Source organism: Micromys minutus (assembly GCF_963924665.1).
Source record: "Micromys minutus genome assembly, chromosome: 1".
NCBI classification, from domain to species: domain Eukaryota; kingdom Metazoa; phylum Chordata; class Mammalia; order Rodentia; family Muridae; genus Micromys; species Micromys minutus.
The window spans coordinates 122,886,688-122,912,763 of NC_137969.1; the positions used below are offsets into that span (position 1 = coordinate 122,886,688).

General features: G+C 48.7%; 1 protein-coding gene across 2 annotated transcripts in view; it reads right to left on the minus strand.

Moving 5' to 3' along the window:
* APBB2 (amyloid beta precursor protein binding family B member 2) overlaps positions 1-23,946 on the minus strand; it is a 294,663-nt gene extending 270,717 nt beyond the window's left edge. For both annotated transcript variants that reach the window (XM_080916433.1, XM_080916432.1), the window contains exon 1: positions 23,832-23,946. The gene's annotated coding sequence lies outside the window, so the exon portion shown is untranslated. The remainder of the gene's footprint in view (positions 1-23,831) is intronic.
* Positions 23,947-26,076: the final 2,130 nt, after the last annotated feature.

Below are 26,076 nucleotides of genomic sequence, written 5' to 3' on the forward strand. Positions count from 1 at the left end.
TCATGTGGTGGTCACAGGAAAACTTGGAGATGTTGACAGAGGTCTAGGCTTTTTGGCACGTGCCTTTATGGTAAACTATTCTGCCAGATTCAGCCACCAAAGAGGGCTCCAGTCCATGTGTGACTCGAACTGGGGCATGAGACATTGGGTGGCAAGTCCAGGATCACTGTAAGTGACAGTGCCAGGCTTTGAAGCAAGGCCTGCAGGGGGACCCCGCCTCAGTTGTTCCCTTAAGCCACTGTCCTCCACTGGGATTCCTGCAACTGCCACATGGAAACCTGCAGTCCCCAGGGCTGCTCACATCTGCATCAGGGAGCTTAACGCATTAGCATTCCTCCTGGAGGCTGCTGTTTTCTGTATCACTGCTTCTGCAGGTTCTCAGGGCTGGCTGGATAAGGAACTGCAGCAACTGTCTGAAAGAACAGGCAGTGGGCAGGGTGGAAGAGTCCCAACAGGGAGAAGGAAATGGAGAGCAAGTGCATGCACACATACAAGATTAGGGAAAGCTGATTAAACAAACAAACAAACAAACCAGTGAGAACAGGCCGTCTGCAGCAGTCCTGGCCCTGCCAGGGCCGCACAAGCCTACCTTTTAGAGACTCTTGGGCTGGACTCTTGTATCACACCTTCCCTGAATGGTCTTCATACTCCAAACTCTAGAGCCCCCGGCCCAGTCCTTACCTGCGAGCCTCAGAGTCACAGGTCCAACTGCCTCCCCCAAACCTCCACCAGGACCTCCCCCGCCTGTTCCACTCAATCTGCATTCAGAGCAGCCACCCGATGCCACCCACCCACTGCCAGGGCTAAAGCCACCCAATGCCATGCACCCAAGCCTTGCCTCCTTCTTTCTACCACACCCAATCCATGCAGACACCTGTGGGCTCCATGCCAAACAAAAACTCAACCTGTAACTTATTCTCACCAAGACTACTGCTCCTACTCCAAGTCTCCAGCACCTGTGAAACCAGGCACCACAGGGTGCCTGCCAGGCCTGCTGGCTTGTTTGCCAAGCCTGTTCTCTTCTCCCTGCAAGTGCCAGATGACCCTTTGCTGGACCCTCAGTGGCCACACATCCTCCCTGGCATCAAAGTCAAGACTCTCTCCTTAACTGTCTTGAACACTCGCTCACCAGCTTGACCTCCTCCTTTCTGACATCTCAATGTTACCTACTTCCTACCTGGGGCCCCGCCCTAACCTCTGCACCATCTTCAGCTAAAAAATGTGTACTTGGAAGGGCTCGTGAATCCAAGGTCAGCCTGGGCTACAAAATGAAACCCTCTCTTAAAGTAATAAAATAAACCCTGTTCCTGGATCACCCCTCCTCCTTGTCCTCTTGGTCCAGCTTTTCAGCACAGAACATCCATGTGCCCCGAGTTAGCCGTTATCCACTATGGCTGGCTACATCCCCAGGCCACAACAATGTACACAAGACACCCGGCACCTAGATGGTCAGCTGAACCAATGGCCCGTCTCTATACAGCTGCTTGTTTCAACATAATAAGCTAATTTAAGGAAAAATCACTTGCAGCCAGGTGTGGTAGCGTACATCTCCAAACCCAGCCCTAGAGAGGCAAAGGCAGGAAGATCAAGAGTACCAGACACTCCCCATGACCATGACAGTCCTACAGGTTTTGGAGAGTTCAAGGCTATGTATGACTCATAGTCAGCCTGTCTACCTAAACTTCGTCTCAAAAGAAAGGCAAGTCTGTGATTCAGTTGTTTCTGGTTCGTGGTTTTCTGAGGTCATTTTTATTCAGCACCTCCTCCAAAGCTTCCCTGCTCACCAGCCCTTTGCCTGGACTAACTGTCCGGCCCAGGGTACCCTCCCCTCGAGCTCTGTACCCATTGCTGCCTTAGCTGCCCCGATGTTGAGAAATTCTCTACTGTATTTTATGTTCTGGAGAAGGGATCCCCAAGTTTGAAAAGACCTACAGGCTGACCGGAGCTAACAATTATTTGTTCAAAATGTTGTAATGAACAGCAGTGTTTATTTTTTATTTCCCTTTTGTCTGAGTCTTGTTATAGGAACACATTTTTCCTTTTAGGATTAAAACACACACACACACACACACACACATCTAGGAAGCTGGGCAGATATCGATCCTCTATGCTATGTGTCTATTTCTCAACCAATAATTCCATTATATAATTTGCCATGTTTTATCTGGGCTGCTCTTAATTTCCAATTAGCCAACCCACATGGCCATTATTTTAAGATTCTTACCCCATGGTGCCTTCTCCTCTCTTCACCTTCTTCTCCCTCGCCCCCTTGTGGTCTCCTCTGACCCTAGGCCTGGGCATGCTAAACCCCACCTGTGTCTCTTCTGCCCAGTTACCGGCTGTTGGCATCTTTATCGACCAATCAGAGTTAACTTGGGGGCAAGGTAACAAAGCAGTCATATAGCATTACTTGGGTCTACCAGCGGACTCTCATCTCTGGGGCAACCAGGTCTTGGGGGCCTGCACTCAGCATTACAGTATAGAGCAACAGATCAAACCTCAACAGAATAGTGAGACCTTAGATGAACACACATACGTATAAATAAAACCTTAGATAATTTTCTATGTGTTTGTGACCATTTTTTTAAAGACTAGGATGGAGAGTGACTGTGAGAGAAACCTGGTACCACCTCTGGTATCCATATTCAGGTGCACACACATGCATGTGCCCACCCCTCCCCCAATACACACTGAGTCTCACCGATTATAATGCTGCTATTATAGAATATTGTTGACTACTAGCTAGTGATCAGAGGCACGTGGAGAGTGAGCACTGTGAGAAAAAGCAGGCTGCAAGTGCTGCCTTGGGATGATTTTATTCTTAATCTGTTGGCTTCCGTTATATGGAGGGTCTTACGGTCAAGAAAATTTCTTATGTACTTAAAGCATGTCATATTTTGATTTTAAAAAAAAAGATGTATTATATTTATATGAGCACACTATAGCTATCTCCAGACACACCAGAAGAGGGCATCAGATCTCATTACAGATGGTTGTGAGCCACCATGTGGTTGCTGGGAATTGAACTCAGGACCTCTGAAAGAGCAGTCAGTGCTCTAACCACTGAGCCATCTCTCCAGCCTATATTTTAATTTCTTTCTTTCCTTTCTTCTCTTTTCTTTCCTTCCTTCCTTCTTTCTTTCCTTCCTTCTTCCTCCTATTTCTCCTCTTCCTCCTTTCTGGAAAAACAGGGCTCTGACCTTTATTTCCTATTATTACAGTTCACTTAGTCAACGGAGGGCAATCCAGTTAGGAGACAGAGATGTCAGAAGAAGGGAAGTTTGGGAGAGAGACAAGGAGGGCAGAGACGGGAAGCGAGGAGGATGAGGTCAACAGGGAGGCAAGGCCAAGGCAGAGGCAGTAACAACGGGGAAAGATGGGAAGAGACTTGAAGATGCCTGGGCTTACAGGGATGGAAAGGAGTCTCTGGGGTCGATGCAGGGCAGAAATGAGAAAGCCTGCCAAGAGTTGAGGCAGGAAGCGACCCACAGCCCTAGTTGTAGTCCCTTGAGTCCTTGCTAGTAGAAGTCGTGGGCCTGGAGGTAGGGGCAACACTGGATGCCCGGCCACCACTCAAACTCCGACCCTATGCTTTGGCTGTGGATGCCTCGTACGCTCTCATGGCCTCTGCTGGTCTCTAGGTAGCCAGTGGACCCCAGGTAGCTGCTGGAGCTGATGTGTTTAAAGCCCCGGCCCCCATGAGAGCCCCCTCTGAACACAGGTGCTCCACTGGCACTGGTCACAGGGCCTGCCACAGAAGCAGAGTCACCAAAGGTGACATGGCTTACGGAGCCAGTGCCACGGCCTCGGCTAGTCTTGTGTCTCAGGGACTGTGCTGGTGCTAAAGTGCATGGGGGGGTGGGAGGGCAGCTGCTAAGGGGATCTGTGGATTGAAGAGAGGCAGCTTCTTTGTGGACTTCTCATCCTGAAGCTGAGCTGACTTCATGACTTGACTTAGCAGCTCCTCCTTGCTCATAGGGTAATCCTCTTTAATTACAACCCCTGAGGCATCCTGGACCTCAAGGAAGGCCTGCAAGGTGAGGAGCCGCACCAGCTGCTTCTTAGTGCTACTCAGGAAGAGGCCTATGTTTCTCTCCAGCCCGTAGGTCTAGATCCCAAGGAGGTCCTCGATGATGCTGCTGGCACACTGAGCCTTGTTGACGGGAACCTGGGACTCGGAGCTCACCTTGTCCACCCCCTGCTGGGTCACTCTGCTCGCTCGCTCGCTGCCTAAGACTTCCTGCAGCTGCAGGGACAGGCTGGAGCTGGGCTCCCTCTCCAGATTTTAGTACCAAGAGGTTAACCGACTAGAGAAACGGCCAGTCCTCCGCGTGCCTGAGCTCGTTTTTTTTTATAGGGCGTGGTGTCGAACTGTATTTCTCCCAAGAAAATTCCTGGATATCGGTTCTGGTCTTTGCCATCTTTGAGCTTGACCTCATTTGGGAAAAGTTCTTTGTAGATATAAAACAGGAAGGTGGGCCATACTGGACTGGCCTGAGCTCTGGAGTTGTAACCAGTGTCCATATTAGGGGAGGAAGTGGAGACGCACACAGACACTGCAGGTGGGTGGCTGTGTGGAGAGGGACGCTGACTGTCAGGTAACCCTTCCACAGCAACACAAGCCTGAGGCATTGGTGAGAGCCGGTAAGAGCTTCCGCTAGGGCTGGGAGAAGCTGCAGAGAAGCCCTGGAATGGGGATCCGCCCTCTTAGGGCCTTAAGCACTTTCGAAAGGGCAAAGAGTGTGTCCGGAGGCATCACTCCTTCCTTTTGCCGGGCCACAGAGATCAGGATGTCTTGGGGGCACTGAACTCAGTTCTTATCGGAGCTGACCTTGATTCTAAATTTTTCTGCTGCCCACACATTTTCAATATGGTAACAGTGTCGGGACCTTCCGCTGTGGGGTTACTATACTGATTACCTAGGTCAAGCTACTAATGCCTAGAATACAGAACCCCTCGGGGATGTCCTTACCTTACAAAGGGATGCAGGTCTCAGATTCCTGGTTTTCATGTTTTGATATGTATTAAGAGTGGGGAATTGAGGTGTGAGTCAGACACGGATCAAGTAAGTGGGAATTTGTTTATTTGCCTCTTAGTGAAATAGCACTTGAACCAAAAATAAGGCAGAAAGTAGAGTCTCAATGCTGTGAGTATCAGGTGGGTTTTGATAATTGAGTAGGAATTTGCCAGGCAGGCAGCAAAGAAGGTTTGTAGCATTATTGGGGGAAGGGACCGGTTTCTGCTAATGGAAAACAACAAGGACCACAAGACAGGGAATGAGGAATTCAAACCCTGCTGCTTCCTGGGTTTTTTTTTTTTTTTTTTTTTTTTTTTTTTTTTTTTCTTCACATTTTAAATAGGAATAAAAGACTCTGCTGGTCTGGGTGAGAACATGGTAAAATACTTAGATCACGTAAAATACCACCTCAAAAAATACCACCTCCAGGGCTTTAGCTGTTTTGAGAAGACCAGGGTTAGAAGACCAGAGTTCACACTCCTCCGGAAGTGGCTCCCCTTGGGGCTTGGATGCAGGCTGCATTCTCAGCCCTCTAGGCTCCAATCCGCAATACATCGTGTTTAAGCACAGGAAAGAGCATTAAAACGGGCCGGAACATTGGCACAAGGGTGCGTCCAGATTGCTGATTAGGCAAAATAAAAAAAATAAACCAGCATGTTGAGCCAACACGATTTTGTTTGTAAATCTGGTGAACCACCTGCATTTTTAAGCAATCAATTTAAAGATGTTTTGGGGTTTGTTGTCAATTGTTTCCCAATTATCTGGTGATGACATTCCATGTTCAGAACCAAAGTAATTACCACAGGATAGCTACTCAGCCACAGGGTGGGGGAGGGGCCCAGCAGCCTGTGTGGAGAGGTGAAAGGGGAGGAAGAAACCGGAAGGCCTTGGAAGCTGGTCAGCCACAGTGAGCTCATCACAAAATCAAGACCTCAGCCACAGCCGCCACCCCCCTCCCCCGCCATCTCACGTTCTTATTATTTTCGAAGGGGGCGGTCATGTCCAGTTGTGTGTGTGTGTGTGTGTGTGTGTGTGTGTGTGTGTGTGTGTGTGTTTTAATCCTAAAAGGAAAAATGTGTTCCTATAACAAGACTCAGACAAAAGGGAAATCAAAAATAAACACCCTTAACTTGCTGAGGAATTAGGAAGCGTGGCCTTGTTAGGAGGTATATCAATATGGAAGGGCACTGAGGTTTTGAAAGACTCACCCTATACCCAGGGTGCTCTCTGCCTCCAGTGTATGGGCTCTCAGCTGTCACACCTTCACCTCACCACCATGAGCTCTGACTCTTTCAAACTGAAGCCCAGCTTAGTATTTTCTAAGTTGCTAGACCACCGTGTCTCCTCACAATAACAGAAAACAAAGCCTTCCCAGGGCCACGAGCACGCACAATGTCTCACCGTGCCTGACTCCACCCTTTCAATCCTTCATTTTGTTCTGGCCCGTGAGATATCGTCTCTGTAGGTACTACAGCATGAGAGAAAAGATCTCAGGGTCTTCTCTCATGTTTTCATCTCGCTTCTTCACGCTGTGTGGCCAGCTGATGCTATCAGTACAGTACGAGCTATGGGGTGGAAGCAGACCACTCTGCCCGCTGTATTTGAGCGGCTTGCTCATCAAATGAGAAAATGGCTGGGCATGAAGCCCACCAGCAACCCCAGCTCTAGAGAGGCAGAGGCAAGGAGATCTCCATGACTTTGAAGCCAGCCTGTTCAACATAGAAAAGCTAGCCAGGGCTGCACAGTAAGACCCTGTCTCAAAATTATGAGAGGTTGATCGCTCTTCAAACAATTAACCTGCCTGTGATGATCCCAGCTCTGTGATCGTTGATGATAAACTTCACCAAGGTGCCCATGCTTCTTCATAAGAGGTGACAACCCTGGAGTGCCACTCAGCATTTTGGCACTGTTGGTGCCCCAGAACGCATCAGGTCTGATAGCTACTATCACAGAGCAAGGAAAATAACAGGTTGAGAATTGTCATCCTAATAATCATCGGCCTTCAAGGATGGGGGTGTGTGACCTCCATTTTAAATAAACAAACATATAAACAGCTGAAGTAACAGCCTTCCTCAGGAAAAAATGTAGAATAGTTTAGCAAGTGAATTCTTACTGCCACTCCACAGGAAATGCAATTTTCAGACCATGTTAAATTTATAGAACACTCTGCGGCTGCCAGCCAATCTCCCCTGGTAGTTGGGGCTCATCCCTTGTCATTATGCTGAGCACGTCCTCGGGATACAATGTTCTGTGATTACAGAAATCCTTGATTTGTTTCTAGAGAAAACACCAACCACGTTTTTTTAAAGTATGTATTACCTTTCACAGACTGGAGAAATTTTCTTTGTTTCAAAACCAAGTACAGGCTCAGGGATAAAGCACTTCCTGTTTACAAGCATGAAGACCAGAGTTCACATCCCCAACACTTACCTAACAGGGTAGAGAGGCCTGGCTTGCCAAACTGGCTAAATCAGCAAGCTCTTCAGCCAAGAGGTCCTGCCTCAGTAGTGATTCAGGAAGACATTCAATGTTAACTTTGGGTTCCACAGACAGGCGTATCCACAAACATGAAAATGTGCATACCACCCACATGCAAAACAGACAGACAGGCAAATAATTTTAAATTTGCAAAATTAAGCTAGGGGAATGATTCAAAAGGTGAAGGAGTTTACCACTAAGCTTGAGAGCCTGAAGGACACACACACACACACACACACAATATAATCTTATTTTAATTAAAGAGCAAACAAATAGGGACACAGTAGCTCATGTTGCTAAAGAGGCTGAGGCAGAAATACTGCCATGGGTTTAGTGTCAGCCTGTGTTACACAGTGAGTTGTGTGTTGCAAGACAGCCTGGGCACCGATGTGCCAAAGACTGGTGTGGTTATCATACTGACCAAGTGTGACCACAGGATCAAACCCTAACCCAGAAGTTACCAAGCCTACCAAACTATGATCCATGACACCACACTAACAGTCTATCAAGGGAGAATAACAAACCCAATTAAAAACAAACAAACAAACAGGGTAACTGAATACAAATCATATTACAAACCTCCTTCCATGAGCCTTTATAAAAGGATCTAACTCAGCTGGATGGTTCAAAATTAAGAGCACTGGCTGCTTGCCCACAGACCACAGGTTTGATTCCCAGCGCCCACAAGGCAGCTCGCAGACATCTGTAACTCCCATCCCAGGGAATCTAACGCCCTCTTCTGGCCACCATGGATAGGTACAACACAAAAGCGGTCCTCAGACATGCATGCAGGCAACACACTCATACACATAAAATGATAATAAATTATAAATAAGTCTTTAGAGAGGAAAAAAACTTCCTTTTGTTTGAATCCGAAATAAGGACAAACCCAATAAAGGACCATTACTGGTAGCCCAGTTACAAAAATGCAATTCTCTCAGATTCCACCTGATGATGACCATCTGAACAAGAAAAGAAAAACTCAACAGAGAAGCTGAGTATGCTGGCCACGCTGATCACTACTGCAGAGCTCACATTCCACAGAATCACAGCAGACCTCCCCACCAGCGTGGCCCCTATCCGTATCTCCTGCCAGCATCTCATTGGTGGAGAAACTGCAGCTCTGGCTGCTCAAGTTTAAACCCAGAACATCTGCATCTAAAGCCTAGTCAGGATGAGTAAGAGCTTTGTGCAGAAGAAAGATTTTTGACAGGACAGAAACTTGGTGTCAGGTCAAGTGACAAGTGAGTACCATCTGCCTCCTCCCCAGCCCTTAGAGCTCTCGACTCAGATGCATGCAACCCTGAGGTTTGGACATGCTCAAAGGAGCTTCAGTCCTGGGCAAGATAACTCCTCCCCCAAATTCTAACTGCTTCACCCATTTTTAAGTGCATAAATATCTGAACTAGCAATGTGGGTCTAGCTTCTACCATTGTGACTATTCCAAGTTAGTAAAACTGTAGGCTTTTTGTGCTTGGCTCATTTCACTTAGCGCTTTGACTCCCAATTAGTCTCTGAGACATAGTCTCAAGAATATACCTCTCAGATGGAACACATGATATCAGTTTTACTTTTTTTTTTTTTCACCAAAGCTCAGAAAGGGAGAAAGAGATGGTGGGGGGGGGGGGGGGGGAGACAAAGCCATCCACTATCCTTTCCAGAGACAGAGCCTATTTCTGGGCCTATCTGCTCTCTCCAATCGCTGACTTTATGCAAACAAATTGTTAACAGTTACATCACCTTAGAACCTTCACAGGGGACATCAGATCACATTCTTCAACACAAGCATCTATCAAGATGGCATAAGGCCCGCTGGCTTTCTGAAATGAATCCCAAGGTCAACTCGAAGGAAAAATAAAGGTGCTTCAATGACAACCTGCATCCACGGGCTCTCCTATTACAGAAATAAATTGAGGCTGCGCCGTTTCTCTCTGATAGGAAGCTGTTCTTGGCAAGGCACCGTGGTACTGTCTAACAGCTAGCGTCGCAGAAGGAAAGCAACACGTTCACAAATGTCCATCCAGGAGCAAACGTGAAGCAAAACTTCAAGTAAACCCTGAATGCAGCCATCCGTCCCCTGATCTCTCTCAAAGGGAAACAGCATGATCCCGCTGATGAGAAAATCCTGCCTTCTTACAGGAATAAAGACAATATGCCACTAATCTGTGAGTTCTGGGTCTTTTTGTTTTTGTTGTTTTGTTTCTTTCTTGCAATTCCTATGTCCTCAGAACCAAGGGAAGGAAAAAAAAAAAAAAAGCCAATGAAATTCCACTCCATATATATATATATATATAAAGGACCAAGAGCTAGGCTTGGTAAAGTGAAGTGATGTTCTCGGAAGCCAAACCAGATGCGACAGGAGATGACTCTGATCCGAGAGATGCAAGTGGGTGGAATGCAGGACTTCCTGTATTTATTTTTGTAGAATTAACCTCAACCTCTGGGAGTCATTTTTAGAAACGGACACTGACCCCACAGCGATGCCCCCGCACCGTGGCCGTCCTGTCTACTTCACACCATTGCTCATAGGCTTCTCAGCGCAAATCAGCGTATTACATGGACTATGGAGGCGACCAGGATTTCTCCCCAAAGATTCGCAACATGGGCACCGTGTCAGTCATAATAACAGTCTCCAGTGCCATCATCATCCCTGACAGAGTCCCTGTCTCTTCAGGAGCGGAAAACTAGGGACCCCAGAATACAACCCTCCCAAATCTAAAGCCCTGAAGTAAACGATCCGCCCTACTCCCCCCTACTCTCCGCCCTGCTCCTCCCTGCTGTTCTCCTTCCTCCCCGCTCCTCCTTCCTTGCCCTGTTCCTTCCTTCCTGCTCCTCCCTGCTGCCCTGTTTAGATGTGTCTCTGGCTGTTACCCCAGCCCCAAGTCCTTTCATTCTCTTCTAAGTGCAGCAGGGACAGAGGCCTCTCCACCCACCTCATAAGTGAGTCGAATGTTCTTTGGTTCTTACCACGTAGCCCAGGCTGCCCTGGGCTCTTGATCCTCCTGCCTCAGCCTCCCAGGTGCTGGGATCACTTACAGTATCAGGCACTATTTTAACTACTAAACATACATTCTTTTTAAGGCTCACCCCAGGATTCCTCACAAATAAACATTTTTGGAAAGCTCACCCCTCCCAGACCCCTTCTGTGCCTGCTATGCCGAAGACCCGTAAGGTACCAGAAAAGAAACCTCTCCAAATACTTTTACCAGAGCATGATGCACAGTAGCTGACTGCCCATAATTCTGGCTCTCAGTAAGTTGGTGTCTGAAGATGAAGAGTTTAATAACTCAGTTAAGTTCAAGCCAGCTTGGCTATACAGCTGTGAAGAAAGGGGTTACAAGACAAGAGGAGGGAGAAAGAGAAGGAAAAGAAAAAAGGAAGGAGAAGGAAGTAAAGACAGATGGGGGCTACTTCTCAAACTCAGCGTTCCCCTTGGAAACCCATAGGTCAGTCACCTCCTCTCTGCCTTCTCCTCAGTCAGCTGACACCCAGAGAACAGCATCTGCACACCCAAAAGATGAAATGACACCATAATTTCCACAGTTCAAGTCAAAACCTATGATCTGTTAAGTCAAATAAGGCAAAGGGGGATAAGACATGGGTTTTCTCCTATCAAAGGTAGTTAGGTAGCCCAGCAAGGACTCAAATTTCCTAAACCTTTTTCCCCACTTTCCTTCACACTGCCAATTTCATCAGACTGCGAAGCCAAGCTCCCACAGATGGGACACAGCTACCATCTACACAGGGGATAAAAGACAAGAGACCATCCTGACTGAGCGTGCTTGCTGGTGTACCTGACTTCTGCCAACCCTTTTCACAAGAACTAACTGCTTTGCCCAGCTACTTTTGCTTTGCTTGTTTTGTGTTCCTTGGTGTGACACCAAGGTTATCTTTTCATTTATAACAAACATGTGCTAAACATCCTATTATAGATGCCACAGAGGCGGTAGACCAAAGCAGTAGGCACCCACAACAAGGTGAGCACAATCCGTGTGCAAAGCTGCCGGTGCATTGTAAGTGAGGCCCTTCTGGAACAATCCGCTGGCCTGAAAGGGCTCTGCCCTGTGTCACACTGCTCCCTCGTTTGTGTTTGCTTGTGCAGTTTTGAAAATTGACACTACACTCCTTTGCTTGTGTGTCCTTCGAAGTTTCCACATGGTATGTGGTACATGAACATGCCGGACTCCTGACAGCCTTCATTTCCTGTCACTCAGGACTCAGAAGAATATCACCCAATCATATCGCCTAATCTAAGGGGACGCTAGGCCCTAGGGTCCCATCACCCTTCCCTTCCAGAGCATTTCCTACCAAGATGTTGGATCAAAAAAACAGGTTCTCTGGCTTGGAGAGAGACCTAACATCTCAAGTGGGATGGTTTAATCACGCTGGCTAAAGGACCTAGGAAGGTGGGCTCACCTTAAGCCAGGCTAGAGGCAGGCGGAATTAGTTCTTTAATGAAATACTGCACTTTTCCTTCCCAGGATCCCCGCCTCAGGTGCAGACGTTTAGAGGCTGCAGCCATGTAGTCAGCCGGCCATTCTGAATCATTCGAGAGAAAGTTAATTTTTCCTTCTCTTCTTTTCAAGCCTGCTTTTCTTAACACTTTGGGCTTCTCCCCAGACATTTAGGCTTCCTTGCTTTCTCTTAAGCCTCTCTCTCTACCATGTGGCTGCCTGTCAGCCATGTGTCTGACCCACACGCCAACCCACATGGCTTCTTCCCTTCTGCGTTCCTTCTTCAGGCAGCAGCTGACCTTTACAACTTGCTCCTCTGAGGTTTTTCTCTTAGACCCTAATAAAAGTGCTCTTCTATTTGTGCGCACTTTTAAATCCATTCATCAATGAACCAATGAGCACCAAAAGGTGGCCCAGACTTCCTCTGTATCAAAGGGAACACAGTATCTCACAACCCTCCACACCAGCTCAAAGCCTACTATCAGAAGACTATGGGATTATAAACATGTGCTCAATAAACACATGGATCGGTGAAGGAGACAGTTTAGTAACCCTCGCTTCTTTCCTGCAGAAATGATGACTTAAGCATCTAGTTATATGGTCTAAGTTAAATATGGCTTAATTTCAATGCAGTGTGATCTGGTGATTTTGTTTTTAAATATAAGGAGTATGTGTATGCATTTCTATTTGCTAAATTAAATGTCCTCTGCATTTCTTTTGGACACAGTTTATTTCCACATTAGTCACACTAAAGAAGTACAAGAAAACTATGTTCTAGAAACAGTAATGGCTACTCTCCAAACCATTCTAGAATTTAGAACAATAACCAAAAAAAAAAAAAAAAAAAACTTATATGTAGACTCATACTGACCTCTTTAACATTACAGTATATTGCTTATATATTGGGTGGGGGGAGTAGAGGGGAAGGAGGAGGGAGAGAGGAAGAGGAAACAGAAACAACAGATGCAGAAAATGTGTTCTTTCCAACACTGGAAATACAAATATACAGGAACACAGAAGCATCCCACAGGAATCCACAGACTATTTAGAGAAGCCAGGAAGACATGCAGATGAAGACGGGAGGCTCGGGACTAAGGGTGTAAGAACCCCCAGTGGGAGCACGGAGAAGAACCCCTGGCCCTGATGTGGGTGACCGTGTACCCCAGTGGCTCTCCAGGTGTGACCCCAGTCTAGCAGTTTAGATCTACCTGGGAAATTCTGACAAATGCAGACTTTCATCAAGTCACACCACAAACCTGGGAACTCTGGAGCTAGGACCAGCAAGGTGTGTTTTCACAAGCCCGGGGGTGACGACTCTGATACACAGTGAGGTGGGCACCGAGGAAGCAACTTCCTGTAGGAGGACTGACATCAGACAGATAAAAACCAGTCCATTAGGGGTGGATGCAGCCAACAGAAGTCCTCTGTCCAATGCCAAAGAATGCACGGCACGCTGTAGGGTGCAAGCCCAGGGCATAAGAGGGAGAGCAGATCACCAAGGGTGTTGGGTTCAGTGCCAAGCAGCTGTACTTTCAGCCTGCTGGCAGCAAGGAGTCCCTGGATGGGCAGAATGGGCACGCCCACACCTGCAGAGGATATTACAAACAGCACGGAGAAGAAGTGGGCAAGCGAGTTGGAGACTGACTGCAAACTCTCTGCAGGGAGAGGCAATGGTGGTGGGAAGAAACTGGAGGCTGTGGGGGATGGCAGGGCTCCACACAGGGGCTGGAGCTGGTGATTTCAACAGCAGGGAAGTAGGTAGCGGAACTCTGTGGGAGGGACTGAGCTGAGACTTGCTTGACACACCAGCCAACCAAAAGTAGGCACTGGTCTGGGGAGCAGAGGGCTCCTCTGCTGGTAATACCATACTGTATTGTAGCCAGTTCCTGAGCTGTCAGCTTTTCTCTATATGTGAGAGTTCCAACCAGACAGAGTGGCCATCCTGGTCAGGTTCATCACAGGGGACTGGGATCAGCCCCCAGCTTCTGGAAGCCAAACAGAGATGCAAACTAAGAGGTCATTACTCTCATTCAAGAGAAGACAAGAGCTGTGGGGAAGGACTTAGAATTAACCTCAGTGTGATGATTTGAACCAGAATGGCCCCATAGGCTCATATATTCTAATATTTGGTTCCCCAATTTGTGGAACTATTTGAGAAGGATTAGAAGGTGTGGCCTTGTTGGAAGAGGTGTGTACTGGGGGGGTGGACAACGAGGCTTTAAAAGCCTACACCAGGCCCAATGCCTGTCGGCCTGCCTGTCTCCCTCCCTCTCCCTCTCTCTCCATCTTGCAGATAAGATATAAGCTTTTAGCTAGTGCTCCAATGTCAGGCCTGCCTGCCTGCCTGCCTGCCTGCCTGCCTGCCTGCCTGCCTGCCTGCCTGCCTGCCATGCTCCTCACCATAATGATAATGGACTAACCCACTAAACTGTAAGAAAGCCCCCCGTTAAATGCTTTCTTTTATAAACTGCCTTGGTCATGGTTATCTCATCACAGCAACAGAACAGTGACTAAGACACTTGGTTTCTGACATTCTCTACAGCCTGCTGACAGCATCCAACACCCAAAGCTCCTATTACAAAAATGTAACAGTAAATCTGACCCACTGAATGGGGTCCACAAAGGCTCGTCTCCCTGTAAAAAGGGGCTCCAAATACTTTTAACAAAAGTAAAAATAAGATATAATTCCAGGCCACAAGGACGAGACAGCTTTTCTCTATTTCTATTTTTGGGATAACCGTAAAGCAGGGGGTAGGGATGTTTCAGATCTCACGATAGAAGTCTGCGTCTTTGCTTTGATTTTTTTTTTTTTTTCAAATGATTCCTGGCGGGCAGATGATGTTGTGACCCAGTTACTGGGTATTTTGGAAGTAGTAGGCACTTAGCTGGGGGATGAACTGGAGGGTTCAGAGAAAAGAGTTACGAGCAGGCACTACCACCTGCCTCCCACCTAGAAACCTCATGATGGAGGAAGCAGGGGCCGTCAGGAAGCGGTACAGCAGCTCCCCCTGACCTGCTTCCCGGTTTCTCACCGTTCCCAAAATAGAGGGAGCTAAGGAAGATCATAAATATCCTCTCAGCCCTCCAGGGGAAGGCTTGGCAAGGATATAAATTTGGGGCCCTGGGAAAAGGGGATGAAAGGCAAAGCTACTGAAAGCCTTAGAATCAAAGGGGTGGGAACAGTGGGAAACACTGAGGAAAGGAACAGGGGAACCTACAGACAATTCTTCCACCAAAGGATACTCCAGGGGCAGTGCTACAATGGGTTCCCCAAAGTTGAGCTTGTTGGTCCAAAAGGCAAACCTTGGTAAGCCAAGAGCAAGGATAAGGGTTAAAGTCTCACCGTTCGCCAAGTGGTGGTCTAAGCCCTCGTCCTCTTTCAACTCCTAAAATCCTCAGAACCACGTTACGTACGCACCTTTCTCTTTCTCGTTTACAGGGGAGGCATTACATAATTACAGCGTTCAACTAGAATTCTGCCGTTGGTGGACAGACATGTGGGGACTCCGTGACGGGGCAATGCCAAAGCCCTCAGAGTATGATGTTTCAATACCAAGCTCTGATAATCTCGACAGGGCAAGGCTGCCCTGTGCGCTGTATGCCGGCCGATAGCATCCCTAATCTCTATCTGCAAAAGCCAAGAGTCGAGCAAAAATGTCTCCAGGTCAAATGTGCCCTGCAGGGCAAAAGTGTCCTGTCCTCCCCTCCCACCCCCAAATACAAAAGTGCAGAGATCCTGAATGGTCACGTTCCTACTTCCACAGAAGGATCCCTGTTGGCAGGGGAGACAGGCTCTGAAAGTTCTAGGGAGTTGAGGGTAGGGCGGGAGCCAGAAAAGGGCTTCTTCAGGGGAGATTTGCCACTTGCCACGGCTCCTCTTCCATGCACCACCCCCACTTCTGTAAAGAAGGAACAGCCCCGTTTCTCATCACTCCTGCAAACCCCGCACAGGCCTCCACTAGAGCACCCGACCACCAATGCTCTGGCACATTCTTCTGTCTTCCTGGACTTGGCGCGGCGCCTGGCACCAACTATGTATGCAATAAACATTTACTGCACAAAGGAGTAAGCATGTGGAGCTGAGGCTCTGGGCTCAAATGAACGTCTCCCTTCACTAGTGACCTAGAAAGACATACATGACACTTGTTTCTTGAGGACGGCCCGAAAAGTTCTCTACTGACAGCAGGAAGAGCGAGCCTAGGGCTGAGCACTGCTCCCCATGGTATCTAGGCCTCAGTAATTCAACATCCTCATCAGGCCGCACCATGTCCATCCACAAATTACATTGCAGTAGCTCACACACACACACACACACACACACACACACACACACACACACACAAAACCCTAGGAAACCTATAGATGGTACTGCCCAGCCATACACAGTACTTCTGCCTACAGACAGTACTGCCCAGCCATACACAGTACTTCTGCCTACAGACAGTACTACCCAGACATACACAGTACTTCCACCTACAGACAGTACTGCCCAGCCATACACAGTACTTCCGCCTACAGACAGTACTGCCCAGCCATACACAGTACTTCCGCTTACAGACAGTACTGCCCAGCCATACACAGTACTTCCGCCTACAGACAGTACTGCCCAGCCATACACAGTACTTCCGCCTACAGACAGTACTGCCCAGACATACACAGTACTTCTGCCTAGACAGTACTGCCCAGACATACACAGTACTTCCGCTTACAGACAGTACTGCCCAGCCATACACAATACTTCCGCCTACAGACAGTACTGCCCAGCCATACACAGTACTTCCGCCTACAGACAGTACTGCCCAGCCATACACAGTACTTCCGCCTACAGACAGTACTGCCCAGCCATACACAGTACTTCCGCTTACAGACAGTACTGCCCAGCCATACACAGTACTTCCGCCTACAGACAGTACTGCCCAGCCATACACAGTACTTCTGCCTACAGACAGTACTGCCCAGCCATACACAGTACTTCCGCCTACAGACAGTACTGCCCAGCAATGCAAGACACTCAATGTGGATGATAGCCTGGCCTTCTAGAACAAGTCTACTGTACAAACTAAACAAAGACCCACAAGTTAAGAACACAGCAGCAAAGAGCAAGCCTGATGCCCAGGGAAACACACCATCTCCCATGGTTTCAGACCAAGACCCCAGGAGTCAGAACCTCAGACTAGCCTTGACCTGCTGGGGAGGCCCTGACCTCCTCATCTGGTGGCTCAGTTCCCTCCACATGTACCTGCAGGTGACAACTAATCAGATTCCCCTTATTTTATCCTGGGAAATGCACAGAGAGTCAACAGAGCAACTCCTAGTTTCCAATATGTCTGAAAAACCAAATGAAAAAACAAAATGCACTTGGGAGTCAAAACCGAGAGGAAACAGCAGTACCGCCAGCAGACGGATTCCGGTTAACTGTGCACTTGGCAATCAAATGGAAGGTAACATTTTTCACCTTTTCTCCAAACACTGAACTAAAGGACGTTCAGCGGCAAGACAAGACATGTGTAGGGCCTGGACGAGGCCGCGAACTTTTCTGAAGCATGGTTAATGGAAAATGAGGCTGTACCCTCAAAGAGTTAAATGAAATGCTTCCTGCGGAGCTGCAGGCACACAGTTGCCTCCTAAGAAATACACGTTATCGCTTCACCCTGTCACTTGGCAACCAGTGGTCTCCTCGGTATTTACTGAAGGTCCAGGAAAACAGGATGGCCACTGTGCAGCCTATTAGAAAAGCCCTTAGCTTTCTTATCTCTGAAACAGAAGCAGGGTTTCCTGGGGACCGGAGGGCATGACAACCAGGAAGCTCTGAGCTCAAGCAGCTTCACGGTAAAGTCGGTATTGTTAGGATCTGATCAGTGAGATACACATGATCAAGCACAGATTTTATGGATATGTTTGCATGTATTCATGTGTGTGAGCACATGAACAAGTTATTCTCTCATTCTCTCTCCTTTTTTGAGATACGGTCTCTCTGTGTAGCCCTGGCTGTCCTGGAACTCACCCTAAAGAGTGAGTTCAAAGCTGGACTTGAACTCAGAAATCCACTTGCCTCTGCCTCCTGAGAGCTGGGAATAAAGGCATACACCTTTATACAGGGCCTCTCTCACTGACTCTGAAGTTCACCAACTCATCGAAATTGGCTGGCCTGAAAGCCCCAAGGATCTTCCTGCCTTTTCCTCTCCAGGGCTGGGGTTACAGGCACAATTCCTAGCTTTTCCATGAGTGCTGAGAATCGAACTTGGGTCCTCATTGCTTGTATGGAAAGTGCTTTGGTAACTAATATATTTTTCTCAGGTCCACTAAGCTCAACTAGACTTCTAAAGTGTTGCTGGAAACACTTAACTATGTTAAACTATTATTTCAAACCTACAGATTTTTTCCCTGTCCCCCAACCCAACAGTAATCCCACCACCAAAAAAATATTAAAAATAAAAAACAAAGAAAAGAAAAGAAAAAGAAAAGAAAAAAGGGGGAAAGCAGCCATTTCCAGGGCCCAGCCATTCTTAAGTTTCCCCTAAGCATCTCAGATTCAGGCTCACCCTGGAGGGCACCATAGCACGGAAGCTCACGAAGACTATTAAGTAACTCATGATTCAATGGTCTTGCTTCCAACAGTAATTCCTAGAATCACCATCTCCAAATTGCAAAAGCATGTTGTTCTGCCAGGAAGAGATCTCCATGCAAAGAAATAAATGCCAAGATACATCTCCCGGCCTGCCTGCTGAACTCGCATTGCCGCCATTAGTCCTGTCTGCCCTCCCAGGCCCTTGTCTTTCCTTCTACTGTCCTGCAGGTCATTCTTGGGCTATAATTCAAAAATACTAGTTCCCAGGGCGCTTTGGAAACAAATTCCTTCACAGCTCCTGAGACTCTGGGTGACTCAACATTCCTGGAAGGCCCGGGGGCCCGAGCAGCCCACCCACAAGCTCTATGTGTTGGTCTGGCTTCGAGACTAACTCAATCCCAAGGGCAGAACTCTGCATCTCAGAACCAGACTCCCAGACTTAGCAATTTCATGGACCATTAAGCTGCCAAATGAAAATATTCCCATCCCTTCAAAGAAGATTTTTTTACCCCAAAAATTGGAAAGGGCATAATCTCAAAGAAAGGGGCAGCTCTCCTCATTTGAACACCAATGAAATCCTGGCTTTAACATCCCCCTCGTCTTTACTGTAAAGGACAAAGATGTCACAGATAAACTCTCAGCCTCGGGCCTGCACTGTGCTTTGCATATGCACAGACCGTCACTTTTGCTATGCCCACCAATAAGATCTGTTTTCTAGGGCACTGGACAGGACGAGCTACATCACATTCCATCGCAATGCCAAGCCTTCCTTCCCCAGCAAAGGAACTTGCCCTTCCCCTTCAGAACTCTGCAAAACGTCCAGTTGCTTCCTCCAGATGCACACTCCCCCCAGCTCAGTTCAAAAGTCTGCATTTTTTTAGTCAACTAAAAATAACAAAGCCACACTTCCTCCCACTCCAAGCATTCCTGAAGGAGGCTTGCCAATATAGCTCAAGTCCAGAAACTTCAGGTGCTGCCCCACAGGCAAAATCCGGCAGCATCCACAGGAGGAAAGGACACAATGGCTAAGCTTCCTAGCCTTCTCAAGTCATTAACGTAAAGAAAACATTTCAGGCCATTTCCACCCCATTATTTTGCTCTCTCGCCTTTGTCTCTGTGAACTCGTGCATTTTATACACCTTATATACCAGGAAATTATACATTGTCAATTTTTTCCTTGAGTTCTCTTTCGTTTGGTCTCTATCTTTTGTTGCTAGTTGGTTAGTTAATTAGTAAGTTGGTCAAACATGCTGACCGCCTATGCCTTTAACTAGATCCAGGCTCCTTAGTCTTGACCACATGGTGATGACTTACCTCCTCTCCCCAGCTTTGCTGTTCTCACCGCCCTCCTCCCATGTTTGCAGTTCTAGGCTTGCTCCTTGCAGGCGGTTCAGAATCCTACAGGTCAGCCAGAGGTCCTAATGTCACTGTCCTCCATACCTTCTCCTGCCTCCCTTTAAGATTAATGGTGCTGAGTTTTGTGAGCATCCTGAAAGTGACGCATGCATAACCCAGGATGGGACAGGCCCCTGTGCCCTCAGCCCCATCATCATCTAACTGGTACCTTCTGCTACTGCAGCAGCAGACCACCAACACCTGCAAGGCCAGGGAAGATGCTCACATCAAATGACAGCAGCAATCAGTTCCTAAGGCTGCACCTCTCATCATGGCCAGAGGGCAAAGGATAACAACGGGAGAGCTCTGCTAAAATTCTACAACACAGAGCCCAGCAACTAAGACACACGATGCCTCCTCTGCTACTGGTAGGATCTTCTACATGAGCTAGGAGCCTAAGAGCAGAAAAATCTCTCTTCAGAGGATGCTAAAAAATGTCCAAAGTCTGATTACCAAACCTAATCCTGGCTCTGCCCCCTACCCAGAACACAGGTACAGAGTTCATTGATGACAATTATTTTGTAGCAAAAGAAAAAATCAGTGGGAGACAGGAACTGACCAAGAAGGAAGGAAGGATTAAAACAAAACAAAGGCAGGAGAGGCTCTGAGATGCATAAAATCAGCCTTACCTATGCACTAAATGAATTCCTCCTCCTTCCTGGAATGGCTGTACTGTAGGTCTCTGGACCAGGCCAAGGACTCAGTAAACCAACCAGAGGGCGTATCCTACTGCAAAAATCATTCTACAAATGGGGTAACTGAGACTCCAAGATGTAAACTGACTTTCCCAGGACTCACGGAGGAGCAGGGCACAAGAGCAAAGCCTTCAGAGTCGCTGCTTGGACTTGCTGCTTAGTGAACTTTCTACCAAATCCTACCAGACCCTTAAATATGAAGCCTGCCACTCTGCTGTCAACAGGTCATCATGCACAATGTGCACCAGTGACACTTCACAACAGGCAATTCTGGCTTATCATCCCTAAATTTAATTCTACTTGCTAGTACAACACCGATGAAAATAAATAAACAGGCTTTAAAACAAGCATCCCGGCCATGTGGTCACTAGGAAGGCACGCTGTTCTACTCAGACCTAATCCCAACTAAAGGACAAATCAAAGATGTCTCAGAAGAGGATGCTTAGGGAATAGTCATGGGACACGTTGAAATATTCTTCTCCTATGAGAGGAAACTTCACAGTGAGATTGCTAATAGGGTCTGAAATCTCCACCTCTTAGAGGGGTTTTCTTGGAAGGGTGGTATTTATGTCAAGATGCCATCAGCAAGGGGTATACGAGGAGCCAGAAAGATGGCTCCATTGGCCAAATACTAGCCGTGCAAAGGTGAGGGTCTGATTTAATTCCCCAAGACCTTCATTAAAGCCAGGCATGATAATACAGTATTCCTTCTATGAGATGAAAAGGTAAAGACGGGATTATCCTCCAAGGCTCTCAAGACCGGTTAGCCTGGTGCACATAGCAGTCAACAATAAAGACAAAACTTGGTCTCAATAAAGGTCAAGGTTAGCAGGGTCTAACCAAGGGATTCTTTGGCCATCACACGTACAGAGGACAAGTGCATGCACATGTGCCTCCATGCCCACATCCATCACATACAAGACTCTGAACGTAAAGAACATACTATCAGTTTTGTCAGGAAACAGCCATTGATCAAATCCTAGTTTTCTTGACGTATCACCACATAATCAGTAATAACTTAATAACAAAACTCATTGTCAGGATAGTGAGTACCTGTTGGTTTCATAAAACACTGTAGTTATGTCTCTGGAATACTTGAGGTAGTCTATCACAAAGGCAGTGTCTATTTTAAAGTTGTGGATAGAACGATATTAAGATTCCATTCTTCTTAGATAAATTTAGATAATCAGGGTGAGCAACAACACAATTCTAATAGTCACGGGAAGGGTTTCAAGTGTTGATTCCTACTCTAACAGAAAAAGAATCCAATATTTGTTTGCTGCTTCTCCTCTGGCAGGAAAAGCCCTCAGAAAATAGAAACATGGCATACAAAAGAACTGTTGGAAAATCTTGTTTGCACACACGTTCGGGTAGTAGTTGTCATTTCCTAGATAATGTTGTAGTCTGCATTCAGATTACTGAACATAAATGTAAAGTATTACTCTGTTACATTGTAGCTCCTCGAGCTTTTCAACTACTTCCTTATGAGGTTTCAGACTGCAGGATTCTGCCCGGCTCCTTAAAGGTGAATAAAGGTAAAATGGTTAAAGTATCCATTTGGGGAAGAAGTAACAGTTTAAGAGACCTTGCACCAGAATAGCGTCCCTACCTGAGTCCTTTCTCAAAGGCTCTGAGCATGCGTGGCACATGGCGTTTTTGTTTCTAGGAACTTTCTGAAGGCATCTATCTACCAATCCAACACATCAAGTTCAAAAGGACAGTGACAGAAATCTTGTACCTGTGGCATCCCCCCACCCCACCCCCACACCCCCACTCCAGCCACCCTGGTTCCCACCTCATGTGGGCCTGCCTGGGAGGAGAGGGGTCCCCATCCTCAGGACAAATACTATCTTCCCAAACAGATGCCATCTCTAAGATTCTGCTAAGAGTCTCCGAATTCTGAGAAACCCAAATTCGACTTTCAAACTGAAACAAGACAAAGCCTGTTCCTAAGTTCATAAGGAACTGCCCTCCTCCAGAGTTCTGTTTGCCTAAGGTCAGCCACAAGAATCTTGGTACTGCCATAGTCATTTCAGGGAAGGCTCAGTAATATCATGACCAGAAGCAAACCAGATTTAAGGTACCAAATCCTAAAACAACAGCTCCGCTGTCATAATTTATTCTTAAATTGGTAAAACGCAGAAACAAATAACAAAAAGGGCCAGCCTCACAAAGTTTCTTATTTCTTGAGATCAAAACGATATTGCTGTCATCGTTTTATGATGCTCCTTTATGACTTTCATTTAAGACATCGGGCACAAGGCAAAGCCACTGAGAGGACTTTTTAAAATTGGCCCCTCTAAGAGCCCACTGAGCTTCAGACACTGACCTAATTCTCTCCAACCACTCAGTCCATCCAGAAGCGATTGGGACAGCCGTGGCTGTGCGGAATCTTGCTACAAAACGGTCCCAATTCCCCATCTGATTTATCCAGCTTCTTTTTTAAAGCCCCACACTCCCTTGGCCTTTTGAGCCTGACCTCTGTTTTCACACTTCTCCATTAATGGAGAGACCACCTATCATTGTTTCTACGGGACTCCGCATCCCTCCCTCCGCCCAGCTAGTTTTCGTCGCACGAATGTCATTTCTGGCGTCTGAACCACAATTCCTCCCATCGGGCAGCAGTGGGGCGTTCGGGACCCATATGACCGGCTTCCCTGATTCGGCCCTCAGCACACAGCCATTTTCTAGTTAAAACGCTCTCACCGTTGCAGAGAGGACAAGAACTTTGCCCTCCTCCTCCTCTCCGGGTAGCTGAGCTCTCCGCACCCAGGGAGTCTCCGTCAAGAGCGCGCCGCCGGGCGGGCAGGCCGGCCCCAGAGCTAGGGGGGCGTGCGCTACCGGTCGCCCGCGCCCACCCGCACTTTGCCCTCCGCAGTCTGCGCCGGGGCACAGCCCGATGTCCTCGCCCGGCCCTGCCGAGCCCCAGCTCCGGGTGGGAATGAGGGAGTAATGGGAGTGACGGGGCGAGCCCGCAGCCAGAGCACCAGCCCTGCAGCGCGGGCGCGGGGCGAGCGGGACTCCGCAGCGGAGCCCGCTGCAGATGCGGCGGCAGCTGCTGCAGCTGGGGCTGCGGCTGGGCGACCGGCGGTGACCGCCAGAAACCGAGCAGCAGCCGCGAGGGCACAAGCAGCCAGGCTCGCCGGCTGCCCGCCTCCGGAGGCGCGCTCCGGGCCATCCCTCGGATCCCCGGGCTGAAGGCATGGAAGGAAGTGGGGGCTCACCGGCACTGCGCAGCGTTCGATCGGCTCCGGACCCGGCTCCTTAGGTCTCGCAGTCCGCCGGGCGCCCGGATCGGCTGCCGGCTGCAGCACGCGAGCTTCCTACTTAGAGCAGCGCTGGCTCCGGCGACTGAGCATGCCCAGTGCGGCTCCGCGAGGCCCGCGCAGGGAGCAGCGGCGGCGAGATTCCACTTCTCCAGGCTTTGGCGGCGGCTGCGCGAAGAGAGGCTTGGAGGGGCCTGGCGGAGCCGGGCGAGCCCAGCAAGGCGGGGCCGGGGGCGGAGGCCGCGGCGGAAGGGGGCGGGCCGCGCTCTCCGGGCGACCCCTGCAGGCGGAGGCGACCTGGCTGCGACACAGAAGGGAGGCAGCGGGCGCCAGGGTGACACTCAGAGGCTGGGGGTGCGGGGCAGCCCGGGTATCCCCTCCAGGTGGCCTAGCGTCTGTCTGCATCAAAAGGCAATTTGGGGAACTCTTCTCTCACACGTCTGCGTTCCTTTAGAATGGAAAAGTACCCCCAGATGAGAGCTGCCCACAGTGGCCTTCCAGGCTAACTGGAATGTTTAAAAGGTGAAACTTGCCTCACCTTCTGCCTCCTCATCCCCCACCCCACCCCCCCACGCCCAGATAGATGCCACACATGAATTTTCCTGCCCTGGAAAACCACAGCCAGATAGCACCAGGCAGGAAATAGACCTACGAAAAAGGAAACACATAATCTGCTTGCTACCTGTTTGTTGGTGGATTTACTGCGAGCACCCAGAGGTCCTTCATTTGTTCACCAAGCCAAAGGGGAGTTAAACTGATCACAGTCAGCTGGGAAAGGTTGCTGAAGCAACATGCTAGGCCCCTTTCCTGGGGCTGAATGGGTGGTTGTGCTGTGATGCTCAGCTCCTGTAAGTAACGAATGCCCAGCTGCTGATGTGGCTGCCATCCGAGGGCGAGTCATGAGGACTCTTAATATACACAGAGACATGCTACCTACCATCTTCCTCTAGAAAGGTAATTCTGAAAATAATTGTAACCACTAATTAATGGCTCTTTTCCAACGCACCTCTCCCTCAGATAATAGACTCATCCTCCCTACAGTGGAGATGGGCGTTTTTTTTTTTTCTTGTCACAGCATGAGTTTATTGAGGCTCCACAAGTTCCCCTTACTAGACCTGGTAGTGCAAGCAAATTTTAAATCCCAGTCCCTGCCTTCAAGGTGTTTACGGTCCAGTCATGACTGACATCCACTGAATAGTTTCTCTAAAATGTCATTTTTACCATCTCCAAACACAAGGTGTTGACATGTGAAAGAGACGGGTTGTTGGGAATGGACAGAATGCCATGTGTTGGAAGATCTTACATTCTACAGCCTCTTCTATCGTCAGTATTTCCTTCAGACTCAGCAGAAGGCCAACAGGGCTACTACAGAAACGTTTCCATAAATCTATGCAAGTTCACTCTTGGAACTGCGCCTCTGCATCCCAGGCCTGGCCCAACGAATCCTGCGACAGCAGAGAACCAGGGTTCAAATACCTACTTGGGGGAAAGCAAACTGTAGAGGGCCCTGAGACACAGGCTACCAAGTCCTTCACGCCCACACAGCGGAGGAAAAGAACTCAAGCCACGCTGCGTGTCCCTCCTCGCGGCGATCTCAGCAGGCTACTACACCAAGTCCCCTTTCACCTTGCTCTCCCGGCCTGCCAACGTCCAGAGCCTACCACCCTACCACCCTACCACCCGATCTCCCCCGACCCCCGGGCTCGAACCGCGCCTGCCCCCTCCAGGCGGTCTCCTTGGACGCGCAGGAAAACCCGCGCTGGAGTCAGCTTCGGCGGCGGGGCGGGGCAGGGGTGGGGCGGGGCGGGACGCGCAGGCGCGCTGGGCTCCAGGTTGGGCAGAGGAGGCGCCCTGCTCCACACCTGATGCAATCACCCTTCCGGAAAGCCGCGGGGCCTCCAGGATCACCGCGGAAACGCTTCCGCGCCTGCTCCCGCCTCTGCGGCTCAGCCCCGTCGCCTGCTTCCTAGGCTCATTCTCCTTGGCGGCCGGGCAGGAGGAGTCGGGAATTCACCTCCCAGCCAGCTCAATATTTAGATGTCCCGATAGTGAGGGGCCGGCTCCTGCATCCTGCAGCTTCTGGAGGAAACTCCCTTAATTATTCCCAGGGAGGACTGGCCAGAACGCTGGCTTTGAACTCTCCTTTGCTTCCAGTCCTGCATCCTACCCCCAATTTCTTCTCCGTTCCTGATAGGGACATTTA